This window comes from Uloborus diversus, chromosome 1 (assembly GCF_026930045.1).
Source record: "Uloborus diversus isolate 005 chromosome 1, Udiv.v.3.1, whole genome shotgun sequence".
Classification (NCBI taxonomy): Eukaryota; Metazoa; Arthropoda; class Arachnida; order Araneae; family Uloboridae; genus Uloborus; species Uloborus diversus.
This window is the reverse complement of record NC_072731.1, coordinates 241,297,091-241,312,287: the sequence shown is the minus strand read 5'-3', so window position 1 is coordinate 241,312,287 and position 15,197 is coordinate 241,297,091. Positions and strand designations below refer to the sequence as shown.

General features: G+C 31.3%; 1 protein-coding gene across 1 annotated transcript in view; it reads right to left on the bottom strand.

Moving 5' to 3' along the window:
* LOC129226095 (visual pigment-like receptor peropsin) overlaps nt 1-15,197 on the bottom strand; it is a 125,934-nt gene that overhangs the window by 38,864 nt on the left and 71,873 nt on the right.

Sequence of the window (15,197 nt, the reverse complement as noted above, 5' to 3'; positions counted from 1 at the left end):
CATCCCTTTACTTTGCTTCTCACTGCCTCGTTTAACCATTGTTAAAAGCAATCTTTTGCCGCACGTTTGGCTATAACAAAAAATTTGATCTTCCGCTGAAAGAATTGTTCCCTGCAGAGAACCAATCTTTACAAATGTATCATCATAAAGCACATTTCACAAACATGAGGATTGAGTTTGGATTATTATTGTTATTATTACCGTTTTTTAAACTCTCAACAATGGCATTAGACTTGATGTCCTACTCATTTCTTTATTAAACCATCCTAGAAAAGAACTATTCATTGCATATGCGTCGGTGGTTGCTTAAAGAAATTTTAAAATAATGTACAATGAAAGCTATCAAGTTTGTTTCTTAGATTAAACTAACTAATACGAAAAATCAACAATAGGATCAAGGGTGCCCATAATACGCAAAATTTTAAGGGGAGGGGGGCTCAGATATTTTCTCCATAGTTTAGCAGGATATTTTTCTCCATAGAAACCGATTTCAGTACAGATTAGAGTTATCGAAATTTGATTTTTAATAACTTATACATTAACTACTGGAGAAGAAATGTTTAAATTTTTTTCAAAGAAAAAACTACTAAAAGCAAAGAAGTAATAATTTCAAGGGGGGAGAGGGCTTGAGCCCCAACTTGCCCCCTCATATAAGCTCCCTTGAATGGGATCGTACACATTGAGGCAACAAAATAAAATAAACTTCCCCCCGGGAGACAGAGAAATTATTTAGAATGCGTATTACAATGTAACAAAATGAAGATCTCTCTTTCCTAAAAGTAAAAGCAATACTTTTCTAAAACTAAAATATGCACAAATAGCATAACCTAATTGCCAATCGTATTCTGTGCAGTAATAAAAGACTCCGTTACAATAAGAATAAAGTCCCTTAAAACATCCATCACAATTACAGCAAAAAGAAAACCCCCCAGTCTAAAGTCTGGGAGAAAGGAGCTTGAGGAAGGGAAAGGATTGGGAAGGAGCTTTTAAGCCCTACCCAGGCATGGAAGTAAAATCCTTGAGAAAAAGTTATTTACCTTTTAGTTTGGATAGCAATCAAATCACTTAAAAAATTAAATTTTATTTACAGTCGTCTACCTAAAGTAGCGCTAAAATGAATGGGAAAGAGACAGAGGTGGATGTGGGAATATGACGGAAAAGCAGATGGCTGTTTCCTCCACCTTCTCCTTGTTTAGTAAAGATTTTTTCCCCGCCTCCCTGTCCGCCTGAAGCTTATTGTTAAAGGTAACGTATGGTGAAACACTAAAGAATAATTAATCCTTTGAAAACTAATTTTGCAGCTTCTGAGGTCCATTTATCCTCTCGAAATATTAAACTTGGAGATCCAGGAAATTTTGACGTTGGAGATATTACTTTGAATATGTATGTCTGTATGTATGTGTCTGTCGTCATGTACTAACACTAACATACTGTGAAAATACATACATATATATATGATAGCAGTAATAAGTAATTTAATAAAATTTTGTCAAAGTATAAAAAAAAGTAACAGCCCTAGAACTTGCCGACAGAAGCAATGTTTTTTACATAGGGTTATTGAATTACTTAGCTTATAATGTTGAAGTTGTATTGAAAAAACAAATCGAATCAAGTTGCAGTAAATAAAATTTTATTTATTGAAATTTGGTAGATAAAAGTTATGCTTTTACAAAAGATTATTAAATATCTTAAGCCTCTAATGTTGAAGATAGATTGAAACAACAAGTAGAATCAGGTTTCAGTTAATACAATTAAATTTACCACAATTTGGCCGACGTAAGTTATGCCTTTACAAAGGGCTATAAGTAAAACTTATAATGTTGAATGCAAACCGAAACAACAAATCGAATTAAGTTTCAGTTAATGAAATTAAATTTATCACTTTTTTTTACTCATTTAACTGTGTTAACTGAATCTGTACTGGATTTGTTATTTCAACATACTGTCAACATTATCCGCTTTTGTTATTCAATAGCACATGGTAAAAACATAGCTTCTGTCGGCTAGTATCGAGATTGCCATTTCCCTTTCTGTCGAGTTGTTTTGATCGATTTGTTTCGTATGTAACAGCTTGCAAATTATGCTGCCTTTCGCAGACATTATTTAATACTAAAAGTTTTCCCAGCCACCAGTGAGGATTGAAATCATGACCCCTGATACAGGTCCGACATTTAGAGGGGTAAGTGGGAAGGGTGTCAATTGGCTCTGCCTGGTTTTGAAAAATTAATGGTTTTACTATAAGTGGACGTGGTTTTTAATGTTACCCGATAAAATTCGCATTGAGTACACACTTTTTGCTCCCCCCCACCCCCCAGAAAAAGGTGAAATGACGGGCCTACCCTGATTCCCAAGACCAGTGCTAGACTACTGAGCTACAATGGCTCTATTCGCCGTCGAGCAGTTAAAAATTTTGAGAATTGAACTTTATCGATCAATGGAGCGTTTTCTCTCTCTCTTTTTTTTTTGTTCCTTTTTTCAGTTTACTTCGGCAGTCAAAAAGTCCCATAAGGAACATAGCATAAAAAAAGGGTTCCGTAAGGAACATAGCTTTAAGAAAAAATGTCCCATAAGGAACGTAGTTTAAAAAAAAGTCCCATAAGGAACATAGCTTTAAAAAAAGTCCCATAAGAAACATAGCTTTAAAAAATAAATAAATAAATAAATTATAAAAAAACAAATCGTTTTTCAGTTGAATTTTGCTCTATAAAAAGTTTGAAACAAATTTACATACCAAAAATATGAGGATTATGAGTTTCTTAGAAAAAGTTTTATTTTGTATGCAAATAAGGAAAAAAAAAACAAAGCGAATGTTCATTGAAATATTTCGTTGCATATGAAGAATAGATAGGTTTTGTACATGACTTTACTGTAAGGGACATAAAATTTAAAAAAAAAATCAATCCATCAGCAATTACGAAGGTTTCTGAAACTTTCATCGTTCCTATCACGATCAACAAATATTGAACACACTAATGTTGGGTTTCGTTACAAAACGACGAAATTTATGCGGACACTTAAGTTTTTCTCCACATTTTCAAAAAACTGATTCATCCTCATAAAAGATTTCTGATTTTGCATGATTTTTTTTAAAAACTAGATATTATTCTAAATGTCAGAAATATGAATACTCTCAATTAAATAAACGATGGAAGAGTGGCGCAATAGTTATACGTCGGCCTGTTACGCTAAAAATGAACAGGTTCAAAACTGGTTCTAGTCGCTGAATTTTAGGCAGCAGAAAATCGCATGATAGTAAAAACATTTTAATTGATATAAATTAGTTAATTTTTAAAAAATGTAATATTTTTTTACGATTCCGTGTAAGTTTTTTTTTCGAGGAAAGAGTTGAAATGAAAATACAAAAGCACAAAATCAGTAAAAAAAAAAAAAAAAACGCACTCCAAACCATTAAAACACAGCATTTTCTAACCTGTTACGCTAAAAATGAACAGGTTCAAAACTGGTTCTAGTCGCTGAATTTTAGGCAGCAGAAAATCGCATGATAGTAAAAACATTTTAATTGATATAAATTAGTTAATTTTTAAAAAATGTAATATTTTTTACGATTCCGTGTAAGTTTTTTTTTCGAGGAAAGAGTTGAAATGAAAATACAAAAGCACAAAATCAGTAAAAAAAAAAAAAAAAAACGCACTCCAAACCATTAAAACACAGCATTTTCTAACCATCCTTTATAGAAATGAATGGAAGAAAATGTCTACTGCAATTCCACAACAACAACAACAACAACAACAACAACAAAAAAAAACAATTTTTTAACGATTGCGAGCTGTTTATTCATTGGGAAATGTTCATTTATTATTCGGTCTACTCTGCCAATCACTAAATGAGAGATTTTTTTTTCATTCATATTTCAGCATATGAAAGGAAAAGTAAATACGTCAACAGCTTGAAGAAACAAAGCATTTCCTTCATTCAGATAATTTTTAAATGCAATTTTTTGTGACAACATCCAGGAACTACAATTTTTGTTTTACAATTATTTCTTTAATCCTATTTTTTTCTTTTAAATAATTTTTCCTTTAAATAATTCCTAGTATGTAATTTTTTGCACCTCCTTTGTCTATTATTCTGATTTCTAACCGTTATCAATCTTCTTCTACATAAAAGGCTTCTTCAAATTGTTTAACATGCAGTTTTTTTCATAATCTCTCTCTCTCTCCTCAAGAGATTTGATCTAATGATAAATCACTGAAGCTTCTTGCATTTAACTCCTTGATTAGGAAAAAAAAGGATACAGATATATAAACGAAAAATAATTGACTTCGGGAAACTCTGGTTCAATGTCAAAAAAAAAAAAAAAAGGAAAAAACTGTATTGATAGATTATTTAAACTTGGTAGACGTATAACCCAGCTCTTAATTATTTCAGTTTTTTCTGTTGATAACAATATACTTTATTTTTTCTATGCAGACTCCATAGTGCAGAAGTGTGCTGTATAAAAACGCACTTTCTTTCAAAATCAATCTGCGTCTTTAATTGAAAAAATTAAATTATCCTCTTTTAAATAATTCCTAAGTTTGAAAAAGTGCATTTTTTTTCTTTTGCAAAGAAAAAGAAAGACTGATTATGTTTCACGCGAAAGAAAATTCCATGTATTTTACAGGAAAATTTGTCATCATCTTAGCTGCAAAAAAGTAGTAGCATTCAAAGTCAACCTCTCGTAACTTGCTTATGAATAAGTTAATATTTTTGCTCTATTAATACAGCAATAACGAATCAAATTGTAGATTTTGAAAGCTATGGTTCCAACGTAAGGGAAACATTAGTTTAGAAATAATTATTTAAACCATTGAAAAAAATATGTACATGCTCATTCCATTGAACATGGTCGTTTTATCCCGCACGTGACGGTTCCTTATTTCATAAAAAAGAAATAATTTTTCAAGAATGTTTTTGCTTAAGTCAGACTTGCGTTTGTGATTTCTTAAGCAACAACACTTTGTTCATCCTTTTAAATTGTTATTTTTTATGAAATGTATGAAGCGTCACGTGCGGGACAAAATTACCGTTTTCCGTAGAATGACCCTTGATAGGTAACATTTATTAAAATAAGACTACTAAGACCACTTAAAAAAATGTGTTTCGCATCATTTTGATGATTAACTAATAGTTTTCTTTTAAAATAAATATATGCATATATTTTTCAGATAGTTGTTTTAAAAACTCATCTAAAGAACACGTTTCAAAACTTCATATTTGAAATAATTTCAAGCATTAGTCTGCTGAAAAAAAGATGTAACTCCTGTTACAAAATCCTGTATGAATGCGGAAAAATAGCATAGTTAAAAAAAGTTGAAAACGATGCTATTAAAAGCCAAAATTGCAAAATTGTTGAATTGAAAATTTTTCAAGGTTACGAAATGTTTTCTTGCTTCTGAAATCACTGCAATATTTGCTTTTCGTGCTTCAATTTTACACTTGAATTGAACTTTTTTTTTATTTGGCGAATTATTTTAGTTATTTGAAGACTTACTTCTTATTTCATGTAATCATCTTGTTGACTATGTCCAAAAGAAAACAAATCAATTTATTAAGATTTTTGAAGAAGAAGACGAAGAAAGGTGAGCTACCAGATGTTGTTAGACAAGGTACGTCTATGTATTTTGTATTTTCTTTTCGTTTTTTCTTTTTCTGGTTCGACAAGTTTTGGTCTGTATGTGAGTGTGCGTGCATAGATATTTTTAACGCCTCATAAACACATGCATTAAAAATCGAAAAGACGGCTCGAAAATATTGTGAACTGTAATTGACGGTTTGTGTTTTAAGCCTTTGAAAACCTTGTTGTAGCCTTTGTAGTCCTTGCTGTAGCCTTGTAGGCTTGTTGTAGCCTTTGAAAACACAAAAACGAAGTTCCAGGATTATAATATTTATCAAAAATTAATTAAATTAGAAAAAACAAAATTGAATAAATTGACTAGGGCCACTCTAGCTGGGGTCAGTTTTATATTTTCTCTATGTGTTAAAAAAAAAGCAAGGTCAAAGAAATAATGAAAGGAAGTCTGTGGCGGGCTTGCGTGCAGAAGACCCCATAGCACCTACAACCTTGAAATTTTGTACAAAATTACTTTGAGCCTCCTCCCCTCAGGGTTTGCATCTGGGGTTTTATGTTTTAAACTTCGAATTAGATTTTTTGTAATTAATTTTTAAGGCAGGAATTTCACAATTATTGCCTATTACCGGGATGAAAGATTTCCCATACCCCCTAGCATTCGATGTCGTTCGAAATACATTTTGTTTTTCTGAATCGGATACAGCTTGTTCCAATATTATCAATGAATTAAAACAACTCGATCAATTTTTATCTGGGGAACCATACGATTTTGGGTCGGCTTTGGCTTACTATTTAATTTTAATGATTTAGAAAGAATGGTTCTTCAAAAAATTGGCATATTTTACTTCTAAATGCGTAAAACTTTTATTTTTTTCCAGCATATTTATTTTCCTCTTGCCTTGTATTATTTCAGATGCGAGTTTGGAAAATGTGAAACCTACGAAAGTTGTTGACAGTTGTTATAGTACACAAACACACACAAACACACACACACACATATATATATATATATATATATATATATATATATATATATATATATATATATATTAGGAGTATATAGACTAGGACCAGTCTAACTGGTCCCAGAGCCTGTTGCTGGTCATCATATTTGTATTTGTATATATATATATATAATGTTTGTGTATGCACGAGCAAATCAGGATAAGACGCTAACTAGTAAGGGGTAAATAATAAAAATCTATCGCTCCCCCCCCCCTTGAGAAAGTTTCTGGATCCGCCCTTGCATTAGAATAGCAATACTCTTTATAAATATAAAAAGAACGCATTAAGTAGGTTACTGTCAGCAAGAGAAAATTATTGATTTTAGATACATGTAGAAATAAATACAGGTCTTTAGCAAAGAGTAGAATTTTTCATCGACATCGATTCGATTCTCAGAATAAAGTAAATAAATATTTTTCTCCTGAACTGCATGGAATTTATTGAATTTTAGCGAAATAGAAGCACTGACACTTATGTTATGGATAGTAATTAAATACATATTTGTTAATCAATATTGTCAATTTTCAATTGATAATTAGCCCCGCTTTTGACTGGATTTTTTCCTGATGTTTTGTGTTGAATTTTAGTCAATGCCTTTTCTATTTCTTGCTTGCAATTAAGTAAATGCTTAATTCTTAGCTATTTCAGAACTATCAGTTCTAAAGAGGTCTATAGAAGTATGAGCTATTTTAAGAACAAGAAAATTAGCAATAACGATTAATTTTTTCTACTTAAAAATTCTGACGCCTTAATAGCGTCATATATATATATATATATATATATATATATATATATATATATATATATATATATATATATATATATATATATATATATACATATATACATGGTGTCTAGCAAAGGGCTCCCTTGTTTCAAAATTAAATATCTTGAAAACAAAGGACGATATTGAAATAAAATAAACGGTATGCTTACTGCGAAACCCATAAAAATCATGACAAGAACTAGGAAATTAGTTTTAAAAATTGCCGACTGGTGTCGCTGCACCCAATAATTACATTAACAGTCTCCACAAATATTATTACGAAGAGGTTAGTTGTTTCTGCAGTATTTTAGATTCTCAGTTATGCGAACATATTATACGCTAGAAATTACTGTCCAACCTCTTCGCAGCACTTTTTATGGAGACTTCTACTGCAATCACCGCTGGCAGCGCCAGCTTTTGTCAATTTTTAAAACTAAATTCCAAGTTCCTGTATATAATTTTTATAGGTTTCACAATAAAATACCGTTTATTTTGTTCCAATATCGTCCATTTTGAAACCAGAGAATCCTTTGCTGGACACCCTGTATATACACGAGCTTTTTCCCAAAAAAAAAAACTGGTACACATGGAGCATTGGAAACCTAGTCACCCTCAGAATAGTCTTCTTGGGACTCTGCAAACTTCTGCCACCGGTGCTGCTATTTGGAAATACTCCGAGAAGGCTCACTTCAGAATAAAGTTTAACTCGGCTGAGCTGTTGCAGCCATAATGTCCTCTCTTGTTTGAAATCATGTTCCTTTCGATTGTCTTTTGAGTTTGGGGAACAGTCAGAAGTTACAGGTTTATATCTGGGGAGTAAGAAGCCTGTTGAACTAGATGAGTTTGAGTTTTGGCGAAAAAAAGGTCCGACTCAAGTGCGAGAAATGTGCTGAAAAATCATCACCGAAAGCCATCTGCATCTTTCGAATAGCTTTCACTTGGCTTTCACCTGGTTTCCAGCATAATTTGATGCAGTCGTTATTTTCTTTGAACTTTCAAGAGAAAAAAATTGACGAGAGCACAACACATTACCTGAGTCAAATAGTGTTTGACGGCGATTGACGTTATAGACAGACGAGTAAAAAACTCACGCTTGTGCGCAAAGGTTCAAGGTTAGTACATGAAAGCACGATTGATACATGGTGAATTCCAGCGGTAACGGAAGGACGATTTTTACAAAAAAAAAATCTATGGTCTGTGAACATATCAAAATTCATATTTTTTCAAAAATCGATGCATAGACTTTTGTACACATCATAATAAGTTGCTAAAAAAGCCAAAGCCAAGATTTTTTCGTTAACAACTTTTTTTTAATCAAATTAAAAATCGATAACGGAAAGACATTTTTGTGACATAATTATCACGCTATCATGTTCTTCCTAAAAGTTCAGCTAAACTATAAAAATGAAAATTCTATAAAAACGAGAGCACATACGGGAGTGTTCAATCATTACAATTTCACCTCTAGTTTTTAAAATATAATTATTTCACGCATATAAATTATGCATTTGTTGAGGGTAACGGAATGACATGTCCAAAGCAATTCAACATGTTAAATTACATGTTAAACACATCTATTCAGCTAATACAGCAGTCTGAAACAATGATATCGAATGCCTGAGCCATCTGTTACCAATTCTAAATTCTTTAAATACTCAATAGTTTTATCAGAATCCATAGAACATTTATCTTCTTTCTCATGAAATACAAAGATCATTCCACATTATTATGCATTCTCAAACAAGCTATTTCTACTCCTTTATCTTCCGACTGAAGTACCTGTTCAATAATGCTCTTTCTTCTGTTCTTTTCCTTCCATCCAACTAAAAAAACTTGTCTGAACGTTAATGAATCACTTGGTATATTTTTATGATATGGTGATTTTGATTCAGCTGTATCTTAATTTTCAACATTATTTATAACTGTCTTCAGTCTGTAGACTTTGAAGTGAAATCTCCTTTGATTTTTTGAAGTACTTACTATATTCAATAACATAACTTGTTACGGGGTTCAAATTGCGCATATTTTGTGTGTCAGGATGAGAATGGATATTACTCCATCTTTTTAAAGGTAGATCTTTGAATTTACTGATCTCTTCGTAGTACGTTTAGCAGTTAAACCAATGCTTTAAACAGTCCTTTCTTGTGACTCGTAACAACAAATCTGAAAGCAGTTTTAATATTGTATTGTTACAATATAAATTTCAAGTTTGTAAGCAAATGTTTCTGCTTGAAATGGCTTGTCACATCACAAACATGTCATACCAAAATTAATTTCACATGCCTAGGAATTTTTAAATGTAGTTTTCGTGATTTTCGTCACATAGAATAGAAGAAATAAAATCACGAAACATTTTGAAAAAATTTAAATAAAAGTTTATTTTTCAAATAAACGCACTTATAATTTTTATACAAATATTGCTTATATATATATTTTAAATGTGACTACAAATATTACTTATATATATTTTAAATGTGACTACTAACTTTAAACAATAGTTTGTTTTTTACTAGCATTCTTAAATATTACCGTGTATCGGCTTATAGATAAATGTCCTTCCGTTACCAATAAAAATCATATAAATTAAATATCTATTAAAATTTTAACTATGCCTCCTTGACAAGGGACAAAGTTCTGCTTTGTATAAGAAAAAGAAAAACATTAGTTTCTATACCCCATAGGTTCTTGGTGAACTAATTGAGATGTAGTATTTCGGTAACGAAAGGACATCAAATTGTTACCCCAGTAAATGAACCTATATTATGGTTGAAATAAAAGAAATTTGAAATCACTTACCAAACAGTTTAACTAAACACTCAAAAGATAAAAGTTAACCTAAATATTATGTGCTGATAATAAGGTTTTTTTAATTACAGTATGTAACAAAACAGCGATTTTTTGCTCTGTAAAAACATAAAGAGAAACTTGACTTTGCACTTGATTTTCTGAAAGTCATCAAATTGTTTGGGAAAAACAGGGTAAGACTCAAGAAATTCATTTATTTCTGAAGAGAATGGTGTATGGCAAGTGACAGAATATTAATTTTTAAAATTCAAGTGTCATGTCTCCTTTTTCCTGGAATTCTTCACATATCTATCTAGTTTACGAGAGAAAAAAAAATCGGCTAATTTTTTTACAGCCCTTGTATAAAATTTATTAATTATTTGCATTGGATAATTTATAAAATAAATTTGCACTAACAGGACATTTTTGTTACAAAATGGTCTTTGAAGGGTAAAAAAATTTTGTGATAAAACTCACCAGCAAATTTGAGTATCTTTTTTAAAATAAAAGTTTACTATTAAACTATAAAAATCAACAGCAACATTGTGTAACATTGCTAATGCTCTGTAGGTACTTCAATGAAGAAAAAACCGAGAAATAGTAAAACATTTCAATAAAAATAATAGTTCGGTGTTAAACCAATAAAATGAAAAACTATCAAAATCAACCGCAACATTGTGTAACATTGCTAATGCACTGTAGGTCCTTCAATCAAGAAAAAACTGAGAAATAGTAAAACATTTCAATAAAAATAATAGTTCCGTGTTAAACCAATAAAATGCGTAAATCAAGAAGGCATGTTCAAGGAGAAAAGACGAATAGTTAGGCACCTTTCAAAAAGAAATGTTCATTGATTTCTGGCACGTGTCGAACATGGATCCAGCTTATTTTTGTACTTTTCTTCAAAGAATAGATTTTTGCCAACATCTATTATGTTTTACTTTCTTCTTACAATTCAATGGAATGCGAAGATATTTATTCATCCGTAAGAGAATGAAATTGATTTTTAAATAAAACCCGAAAGAGAATTGCCAAAAATAAATTCACCCCGGCCGTACTTTAGTACTACGAGCGACTAAGTTATTCAATTTAATACAACTATTCTTCAATCGGTTAGTATTGTCGCGATGACTTTAAAAAAAATTTAAGTGTATTTCATTTTTCTCCAAGTCATCAAGACAAAATAAATAGGTTTCCTCGATTAAATTGTGAATTTCAAAATTTCTCAGTCAGTTTAAAGAGAAGAAATCCGTAACATAAAGCTTTTTCTTAATCTATTTTCAAAACATCAATTTCTTTTCAATTAATTCCAGTGTTTGTTCCTTTTCACTTCCTTTATTTCAATATAAATGTATTTTTTTCTCTCAAGTAAATTAAAAAGAAAAATAGAACTCTCCATATTCATAAGAAAAGCCTTTTATTTACATGTTTATGTAAAAATGTGAGATTATATTCTTCCCCAACAACGGGCGAGAAATACAACATTCACACCGCATCAAACCATCTCAACTTTTTAAATTTCCTTTGCCATTGCCATTACAAAAAAAAAAAAAAAAAAACAATAGGTAGCGCAGATGAGAATAGCGCATTGTAGACGATAAATAAATAAATAAGTATTAAACGTAAAACACAGAGGATGATAACTTTACAAAAAGCAGTATCCAAGAAGCATTTTCAGCATATTAAATTTGATGAAATTATTCATTACTAGCCGCGTCGACCAGATTTGCATGGTATACCTCAAAAATATCGAAAATAAAAGTTATGTCAAGTGCCGCGTATTCAGCAATTGGGCTTAAAAAATAGCAGAAGAAAACAAAAATACTGTATTCCCGTCAAAATAAAAAGACCATAATCGTTAAAAATCCCCATTTAAATGTGGAGATTAGTCTCCAAAAATTCCCGATAGAATAAGGGCTATAGTTTTCAAATAACGTCAAGCCTAAAAAATGTTTATCTGGATAGGTAAAATAGCTCGAAATACCCTTTTCAGAACGAGAAAAAAATTCCAACTAATCTCAACATTATCTTTTAAACCCAATCAGATTAATAAGAATAGCATCAAAAATGATCCCTTTCTAAAAATTGTCGTTATGATAACGACATCAGTTCCTCAAAATCCACATTAGCAACAACCATTCTTATATAACATTAACGGTAAATCTATAAGTTCCAATAAAATCTAACACAACCCTCCATTTATGCAACTAAATTCCTTGATTATCTTCTGCTGGAAAAAGAAAAGATAAATGGCCAAAAAATATTCGAAGGGGGAAATTTTTACCTCTAAATTCTTCCATTACAGGAAAAGCCTCAAAGCAAACGGAAGAATTTTGTTTGTTTACATTCTAGAAAAAAAAAAGAGCAACAGATCTTTCTTCTCAGTGATTTTATTCACTCCAATTAAAACTGACCTCGCCGCAGACGATAAATTTCCGATTTAAAATTGATTTTCCTCTTCCTAAAATAAGCTTATAACTCTTCTCTTGGTGATTTTCAGCCTTTGCGGTTAAATTAACAGTGTAGACTTAAAACATTGTATTTTTTTTTCTAAATTATGAAATTTTAATGATGTGTCGCTGAGCATATAGTATATATGACACTAAGTACCAATTAAGCAAACTACCTTTGTGCGAGTTTTGTGGTAAGAAAGAGCTTTACATTTTGATTTTAAATAACAAAATTGTTACTTTTTCACATTTTTGAGTTGTTTCGCTTCTTTTGATGATGTGTAAAATTATGTCATTATAAAGATATCAGTTATTGTTACTTGAGAAAAATCTTCGTTTACTGTAGTACTCTTATGCATCGTTGCGCGTGAGACTCTATTTCAGGTAAAACTTCAAAGTAAATCTTTTCTTTTAATTAGATGGGATTCTAGAATAGTTAGGGAAGGCCATAATTGGTCTAGAAGATAGCGATCATACTTGCAGTCCAAAAACAACAATTTCAAAAATGACAAAAAAGTACTCAAATTTGAACATATCGCAGAGTCAAAACGGCTCCGACTATGTGGTAATCAAATTTAAAACATTCAAATACTCATCAAGTACTCAAATCAAAATGTGCTCATTTTTGAGGTATTTGCTTATTTTTGAATATTCAATAATTTTAAAATTGAGTATTAGCTGAGTTATGTACTGATTTTCGAGTATGAAATAATTCAGCACACTATTTGAAAACACGAGTACTCATATTTGAAGCAAAAGGTTTCAAGAAAATTTGAAAGCGTGAATGTACTTATTTTTGAAAACATCTTTTTTCTCAGTGTAGCATTGCGAAAGAATTTGAATAAAACAAACAATATTTAAATATAAAACGGCACTAAATGTTAAAAACCTGCAAATAATTCAACTTTTTAAATGCGAGTGAAATGAAGGCTTTCTTTCATAAATGTAACATTACACAAAAAGTTTTTATGGACATTCATGCCTTAGGCCAAATGTCGATCTCCTTCTTGATGTTTTATTCAGAGTTCTAAAAATATTTTAATGAAGTTGTATTAAAAGCGAAAATGAATAAATTTTTATTCAAAAATGCATGATTAGTCACTTCTCGCGAAACGCAAAGAATTCAAATTTTTATAAGTTAATCCCCCGTGTAAAAACTACCTAATGAACCAAACTATTTTTTCACACAAACAGTTTTTGATGCAACAATGAAAGCTATTTTTTCCTTCCAATGCCTACTCGGGGGGGGGGGGGATAGAAAGAACTGTGCTGCTCTTACCTGCCCTGTAAGAAAATTCCGAAACGTGACTATTTCCGTGCGTTCGGGATTTAACAGGTTTTTGTCCACTTCCGGAGAAAATAAAGTTACTTTGTCAAGAAGGTTCCTGAATTTGCTACAAGTTGCGTGAATGCAGACTTCTCACTGTCGTGAAAAATATTTTTAGTTATCAGTTTAAAGATTAACAGAGCGTACTTATAAAATGTATCGGTTTCAGTTCGATTGCGCCCAGTACAAATTGACTAAGCTTTCAATAAGAGCGAAATGCAAGCCTGGGTTCCGTAGTTTAGCAAGCGTTGTAGTTGAGTGAAATGCTTGCTACTTACTTGCAAATATGCCTTAGCTTTGACCATTGCTGCAATAATGCATTAAGAGCCTTCTTGATGAATCAGGAAAGTGTCGAGCTATTACTTTAAACCCACACCTACGTTTTCTCTAAAGATTCCATAGGCATGGCTGGCTTTTACCAGGAAATTTCTGAATTCTTCAGAAATATTTCAGAAAGGTTTTTGCACGATATGTTACTGACAGAAACTGTTCACATAAGCTGCCCATAATTTTCCAGGAGCGTTTCGGAGTTATTTTTACATAATGGGAACAGAGGCATATTTACACGTTTGGGGGACCGCAGTACAGGCGTCCCTCGTATAACACGGTACTCTTGTACAACACGGTTTCGATATTACATGGTACCAAAATTTCGATTATTATAACACGGTTTCGATATTAGACGGTACGAAACTTGAATTTAATACTTCATGGTTTTGATATAAGTCAAATGTTATATTTATAATAGATGGAATTTCATTTTGTTTAGTACATTCTGTTAATGGTTGATAACCGTAATAAGTTTTTACTTTGTTTTTATGAAACTTAGTTTCGATATAACACGGTACACATCCCTTGATTTACATTATTTCTAAGTCTCGTATAACACGGTTTCGATGTAACACGGAACACGGTTTCGATATAACACGATACATCTTATATATAACCTGATTTTTCTCATGCACTTACACAATTAGTATTAAAAATAAGTAAAAATGTTATTTAAACGAGCTGATGTGTGCATCACATGACTTCCTTTTGCTCCAATTTAATGTCATTTCCCCATTTTTGGCATTTTTAATGTGATTCAATAGTTTACTCTCTAAATATCACGAACAATGGCCAAATTAAAACCAAATTTAAAATGAAAAAAATAAAAAAAAATCGCCAAATTTGTCGCCAAGTTGGCGACCAAAAGAATGGCGATATATCGACAAGCGTCCGCCAAATTATAACACCACTTGAGTTTGCATCGAAATTAACAATGATTTTCCCGCAAAAAGGAGCAAAAGA